Source organism: Meles meles, chromosome 2 (genome assembly GCF_922984935.1).
Source record: "Meles meles chromosome 2, mMelMel3.1 paternal haplotype, whole genome shotgun sequence".
In the NCBI taxonomy this organism is placed as follows: Eukaryota; Metazoa; Chordata; class Mammalia; order Carnivora; family Mustelidae; genus Meles; species Meles meles.
The window spans coordinates 12,650,312-12,657,351 of record NC_060067.1 but is presented as its reverse complement, the minus strand read 5'-3'; the positions used below and the strand labels follow the sequence as shown (position 1 = coordinate 12,657,351).

Below are 7,040 nucleotides of genomic sequence, written 5' to 3'. Positions count from 1 at the left end.
AATAAACATGGAAGTGCAGATACCTTTTGGAGATAGTGATTTCATTTCCTTGGGTGGCTGAGCCATATGAGAGTTCTATTTTTAATATTTTAAGGAACCTCCATAGTATTTTCCATGGTAGCTGCACCAACATACTTTCCCACCAAAAGTGTACAAGGGTTTCTTTTTCTTTACATCCTTGCCAACACTCACGCATATATGGTCTCTTGTCTTCTTGGTAACAGCCATTCTAACAGGTATGAGGTGATATTCTATTATTTTGTTTTGCAATTCCCTGATGATTAGTGATGTTGAGCATCTTTTCATGTACCTATTGACCATTTGTATGTCTTCCTTGGAAAAATGTCTATTCAGTTCCTCTACCTGTTATTTTAATTGGATTGTTTGTTATTTTGGTATGAAGTTACATGAGTTATTTATATATTTTGGATATTAACCCCTTATCAGAAATACAATTTGTAAATATTTTCTCCCATTCTATAAATTACCTTTTCTTTTTCTTGATGGTTTCCTTTGGTATGCAGAAGCCTTTTAATTTGGTGTTGTCCCACTGGTTTATTTTGCTTTTGTTGCCTTTGTTTTATGTATTATAGCCCCAGAATTATTGCCATGACTGATGTCAAGGAGCTTATCTCCTATGTTTTCCTCCTTGAAGTTTTATAGTTTCAGGTTTCACATTTAAGTTTCCAACCCATTTTGGGTTAATTTTTGTGTATAGTGTGAGAGAGGGGTCTAATGTTCTTGTTTTGTACATGGCTGTCCAGTTTCCCAACAACAGTTACTGAAGGGATTGTTCTTTGCCTATTGCATATTCTTGCCTCCACTGTCTTAAGTTAATTGACCAAAAATGTGTGAATTTATTTTGAGGCTTTCTCTCCTGTTCCATTGATCTATGTGTTTGTTTTTATGCTAGTATTATACTTTTTTGATTCCTATAAATTTCTAATATGATTTCAAATCAGGAAGTGTGATACCTCTAATTTTGTACTTGTTTTTCAAGATTACTTTCACTGTTTTGGATCTTTTGTGGTTTCATACAAATTTTAGGATTCTTTGTTCTATTTCGGTGAAAAATACTATTGACATTTTGATAGGGATTGCATTGAATCTATAGATTGCTTTGGGTAGTATGGATATATATTTTTTAAAGGTTTATTTATTTATTTGACAGACAGAGATCACAAGTAGGCAGAGAGGCAGGCAGAGAGAGAGAGAGAGAGGAGGAAGCAAGCTCCCCACGGAGCAGAGAGCCCGATGCGGGCTCAAACCCAGGATCCTGGGATCATGACCCAAGCCGAAGGCTGAGGCTTTAACCCACTGAGCCACCCAGGTGCCCCTAATATGGATATTTTAACAATATTAATTTTTCTAACACATGAGCATGAAATATCTTTCCATTTATTTGAGACTTCTTCAGTTTCTTTCATCAGTCTCTTTAGTTTTCAAGGTATAAATTTTTCACTTCCCTAGTTATATGCATTTAAGTATTTCATTCTTTTTTTTAAAAAAAAGATTTTATTTACGTGAGAGAGAGAGAGCCCACATGCAGGGGAGGGACAAGCAGGCTTCACACTGAGTGGGGAGGCTGATGAGGGGCTTGATTTCATGACCCTGCAATTACGACCTGAGGTGAAATCAAGAGTCAGATGTTTAACTGACTGAGCCACCCAGGTGCCCCAGCATTTTATTTTTCTTGATGCAATTATAGGCGGGGCTGCTTTCTTAATTCACCCACCTTTTTTTGTATATATAGCGTGCACATAAGCTTTCTATTAACTTTCTTAACTGTGCATCTTGGCACTGGGATTGATGTCTCTGTTGGCCAGCTGGGCTGCTCTTTCCACAATGACTTTGTGGTTCTTGGAGGAGACCATTGGGCACCATCTTTGCACAGTAAGATTATTTTGCGCATCAGCAGCACTTCAAGCTCCTTGATGTGTGGACTAGGCATTTCTAGAAGCCACTGGGTAGCATGTGCTTTGTTTTCTTGTTGCTCCCATAACCAATGTTGGGCATCAAGGTCTAGCCCCTGAATCTTCTGTGCACGTTATTGTTGGTGTCTCTAGGTTTCTGCCAGTTATGCTTAATTTTGACATATAAGGTCTGACTGGTGCCAGCTGAACTTCTTGGTCCTCTTTCTAATGATCTTGGGCTTCATCAGAGGTCTGAGGATGGTAATGTACTGAGTAGGAGATGGCTGCTCCTTTCTCAGGCAATGCTGAGGAAAAGAGCTTAATTTCTTCTTCTAATAGTTGATGTTAGTGTATAGAAATGCAACTTATTTTTGTGTATTGATTTTGTATACTACAACTTTACTGACTTTATTACTTCAAGTAGTTTGTTGTAGTATATGCAACTTTATTGAAGAAAAACAGTTACTAGCAGAGTTGCTCACTCATCCATCAGCAACTTGCTTCATATATTCAGAGCTATATTAAATATCATATTGGAAGAGAGATTAACTAATAGTGCCAGGCCTCCTTACAATTTAAATGAGAATTACAAAATATTTGAGACCCTAGTTTGGAATACAAGGGTGTTTGACTTCCAATTTTCATTCTCTGTAGAACAAGAACAGGCCATTCCTTTATCAACATGCATAAAATACATTGCATTTTCTGTTCTGCTGATGCTATCAACGCAATACCTATTTTCCAGCCACATCAGTTAGAAGCATAAAATATATCATGTAACCTCAAATCCATAACAGTGGAAGGCTTAAAAAAGACCAGTGCTTGAATAATGCTGTTTCCTTTGATGTGACAACCGAGCTTCCATCTCCCTCCCACTCAGATGATTTCGTCAGCATGTTAGAGCAGTGAGGAATAGCTTTAGTCTCATAACCAAGTTACAGTGAAGACACTGGCCACGTAATAAACATGCTTCATTTTTTAAAAAGTTCTGAATCTTGAGCAACTGTTCTCTTGTAACTACTTTCCAGTTTCTAAAAGCAGTTACTGTCCCAAGCTGGAAGAACTTAACTCTTCTCAGATGAGCATGCGAATGGGTGGAGGGAGGCAAACAAAAAATAAAATTAAAACAGATGAGGTCTGATAGGGGAGCAGCTGGGTAAGAAAATGAAACAAAGAAACAAAAAAGGAACAGTAATTTAAAGTTTGTTCCAGCTCTAATGCGGGTTATTCTGACTTTAAGGTAGCATCACATGGCATAGTTCTGAATCCATTCCCAAGATATTCTGTTGTTCTTCTCTCTGTCTGTTTTATGGATCCATGCAATCTCTGGTACTAGGGGTCATCGGGGTTTGGATCACACAACAATGAACAAATGGATAAAAGAACTTTAGAAATAGTAACAGCAGGAGACCATTGTGACCTTATAATATCAAGACAAATGCTGCCATTACTATTAATATTTGGATGATAAGTTCTTGTTATAAATACAACCTTAGGTGATATGAAGGGGTAATCAGCAGGAAAATTAATTGTTAAAAAGAATGTACTGCCTTGATAGGAGCTGTCATTAGGTCCCACAATTGTTGCTTACCAATGAAACATGCAGTCTTCAACCAGACCTGCAGAATGTTGTGCTGGACTAAGTTCCTTATTAATCCATTTCAGTGCCTTAGCCTGTGCTTTTTGTCTGGCTGCTCACTCTCTTGGTGCGTACTCAAAGGTCTAGCCAAAATTCTTGATTATCTGAGCAGCAGGGAAGAATTTTCTCCTCATCTCACACTGGCTGTAACAGACACAGGTTCTCCCTCAAGTTGTAGCCTTGGCCACCTCCTCCCTGTGGGGATGCTGGTATGTCCCCATAAGGGCTCACGGTCAAGACACAGCCCTTGTAATTGGTTTTTGTTTTTGTTTTTTGGTGGGGTCTTTACAGTTTTTTATATATAATATTATGTCACCTGCAGATGGAGACAGTCTTAATTTTTCCTTTCTGTGACATCACCTGGGTGTTCTTGAATTTAGTTCAGTTCTGACACTAGCTACCTGGAGACTGTAAGCATCCCTCAGAAGAATGTACTGCTTAAAATACAACATATCAGAAATGATACTAGCCACTAAGCATGTTTAGATATAGACTTAAGAAAAACATGTGCTGACAATAGGCCACTGGGGAGAGGACGATATAAGGTCTTTGAAGCCAAGTGGCTGTAGAAGACCAGCTCACTCAGGGCAGAATGCCACCTGCTTCATTTTTGTTATCCCCCCTTCCCAGAGGGTGCCTGCAGTTAGTCAGACAATCTTTTGTTTGGGCTTACTCTCTGTAGGTCGTGTACTATGTGACCAGACATATTTAGCCTTTCTTGTTACTTATCTACAAGACTCATGATCAACGTGTAATCTACTCTGGCTTCATTGTTAGTTGTTTCCTACTTTCTAATAAATATGAGACTGAGAAGTTGTTCAGGGCGACAGTCTTCTCTACTGTCACTCCCTGTTCCTTTTCTCTTGCAGCTGATGTGTTTGTGCCTCATTCTTCTCCTGTGCACACTCGGGAAGTGGCAGAGACAACAACACGTCTCACAGGTTAAGGGCTCTTGTCTCATAAGGTGCCACTTCAGATGCTAATTATAGGTAGTACATCCTCTGGTTACCTATAGCTTCTGTTCAACTTGGACACAAATTGGAAGTTTTCATGACATCCTCCCCCTTGGTTTTGATTACTTGCTGGAACAGCTCACAAAATTTAGGGAAACACTAAATTACATTTATCAGTTTATTAAAGGATATGGACAGCAAATGAAGAGATCAATAAGACAAGGTCTAGTTGGTTTTGGAGCATAGCAGGCTCTATGTTGGTGAATTTAAGGTACACCACCCCCAAATAAATGGATATGTTCTCCAATCTGAAAGCTTTCTGAACCCTGTATATTTAGGATTTTTATGAAGGCTTTCTCACAGAAGCATGATCAATATTAGCTCCAGTTCTAGCATCTCTCCCCTCTAAAGAAGTGGGAGGTGAGGTTGAAAAATCCCAAGCTCCAATAATGCTGTGGTTTTCCTGGTTTACCCCCTCCTCCATCTAGGAGCCCACCTAGAATTATCTCATTTGAATAAAAGAGTGCTCTTATCACTTAGGAATTTATAAGGTCTTAGGAGCCCTGTGTCAGGGACTGGGGTCAAAGACAAAATATTAGAACAAAGATGCTCCTAGTGCACTTTTCACTAAGAAATTTATAAGGATTTTAGGAACTCTCTGTCAGAAACTGGGAGTGGAGACCAGTATATGTATTTCTTATTACTTCACAATACACCACTTCTGACACATCTGTGCACCAAAGCAGGGAATTTGCATGATATGATTTCAATTCTTTAAAATTTATTTAGACATTTTTGTGGCCTAACATGTGATGTATTTGTTAAATTTGAGCCAGCTGATCAAGTTTTATGACTCCCGTGCACCTGCCCCAAAAGTCAGCCTGCCAGACATGGGTACAAGATCATTCTGGTGAGACAGTGGTGACCTGGAATGGATGAAAGTGTGAGCATGAGGATAGCACCCTCTGAACTCCAGGGAGGATTTCATTCTGTTGCTAGATGTGTGTTGAATTTGAAGGTTATTCCTCATGCAACAGCTTTTAAGGTATGCAAATAGGGCTTTTTCAGGGAAAAACTGGGAGATGGGCTTATCTGTCTGTTGCCTCTGCTGTGTCCTGAGGGACTAGTGAGTTAATAAAACTTTACATCCATTATCAAAGGCAAACATGAGAGTGAAAGTAGCCAGGTGAATATTTATTAATATTACTAATATATAATGTAGCATTTGTTTCAGAAGTACATGTCTGATTCATCAGTCTCACACAACACCCACCACAACACATGCCCTCCCCAATGTCCATCACTCAGCACCCTATCCCTCACCCTCACTCCAACAACCCTGTTTTTTCCTGAGATTGAGTCTCTTCTGATTTGTCTCCCTCTCTGGTTTCTTGAGAGGGAGAATGAGTCTCTTCTGATTTGTCTCCCCCTCTGGTTTCTTCTTGTTTCATTTTTTGCTCTCTTTCCCTAAGATCCTCTGCCTTGTTTCTCAAATTCTACCATACCAGTGAGATCATATGGTAATTGTCTTTCTCTGACTGACTTATTTCACTTAGCATAATATCCTCTAGTTCCATCCATGTTGTTGCAAATGGTACGATATCATTTTTGATGGCTACATAATATTCCACAGTATATCTATACCAAAGCTTCTTTATCTGTTCGTCTGTCGATGGACATAGGGGCTCTTTCCATAGTTTGGCTATTGTGGACATTGCTTTAATAAACATTGTGGTGCACATGCCCCTTTGGGTCACTGCTTTTTATATTTGGGGTAAATACCCAATAGTGCAATTTCTGGGTCATACAGTACCTTTATTTATTTATTTATTTATTTATTTATTTATTTATTTATTTTTGAGGATCCTGCAGACTATTTTCTAGGGTGGCTGTACCAGCTTGCATTTTTACCAACAGTGAAGGAGGGCTCCCCTTTCTCTCCATCCTTGCCATCATCTGTTGTTTCCTAACTTTAATATTAGTCCTTCTGACTGGTGTGAGGCAGTATCTCCTTGTGATTTTCATTTGTACTTCCCTGATGCCATTTTCCCAACTCCATTTGTTGAAGAGACTGTCTTTTTTCCATTGGGCATTATTTCCTGCTTTGTCAAAGATTAGTTGACCATAGAGTTCAGGGTCCATTTCTGGGCTATTTTGTTCATTTTTAATGTATTCTTTAGGTGATATTCTCCTAAAATAATAATGGTGATAGTATCAACAAATGCTGAGTTGATGGTTGCCATGTTAGGCACTACAAGTGCCACAACATAATATTTTCCTTTGGAGTACTGAAAAACTTAATTACCAACATGTTATTTTATCAAAACTAAAAGTTTTCTGCTTGAGAGGACACCAGTTAGAGAGTGAAAAATCAACCTCCCAGAAAGGGAGAAAATATATCAATTCTCTGATAGGATATTTGTATCCACAGTATATAAAGAATACTTACAATCCAATCATGAGAAGATACCTCAATTTTAAAAATCAGTAACAGAAACTAATGTGCATTTCATGTCAATTATACTTTAATAATAA

At 38.6% G+C, this 7,040-nt stretch overlaps 1 pseudogene; it reads right to left on the bottom strand.

Annotated features, from left to right (window-relative positions):
* Positions 1-3,159: 3,159 nt before the first annotated feature.
* Positions 3,160-3,530, bottom strand: LOC123933716 (annotated as a pseudogene).
* Between the last annotated feature and the right edge of the window lie 3,510 nt (positions 3,531-7,040).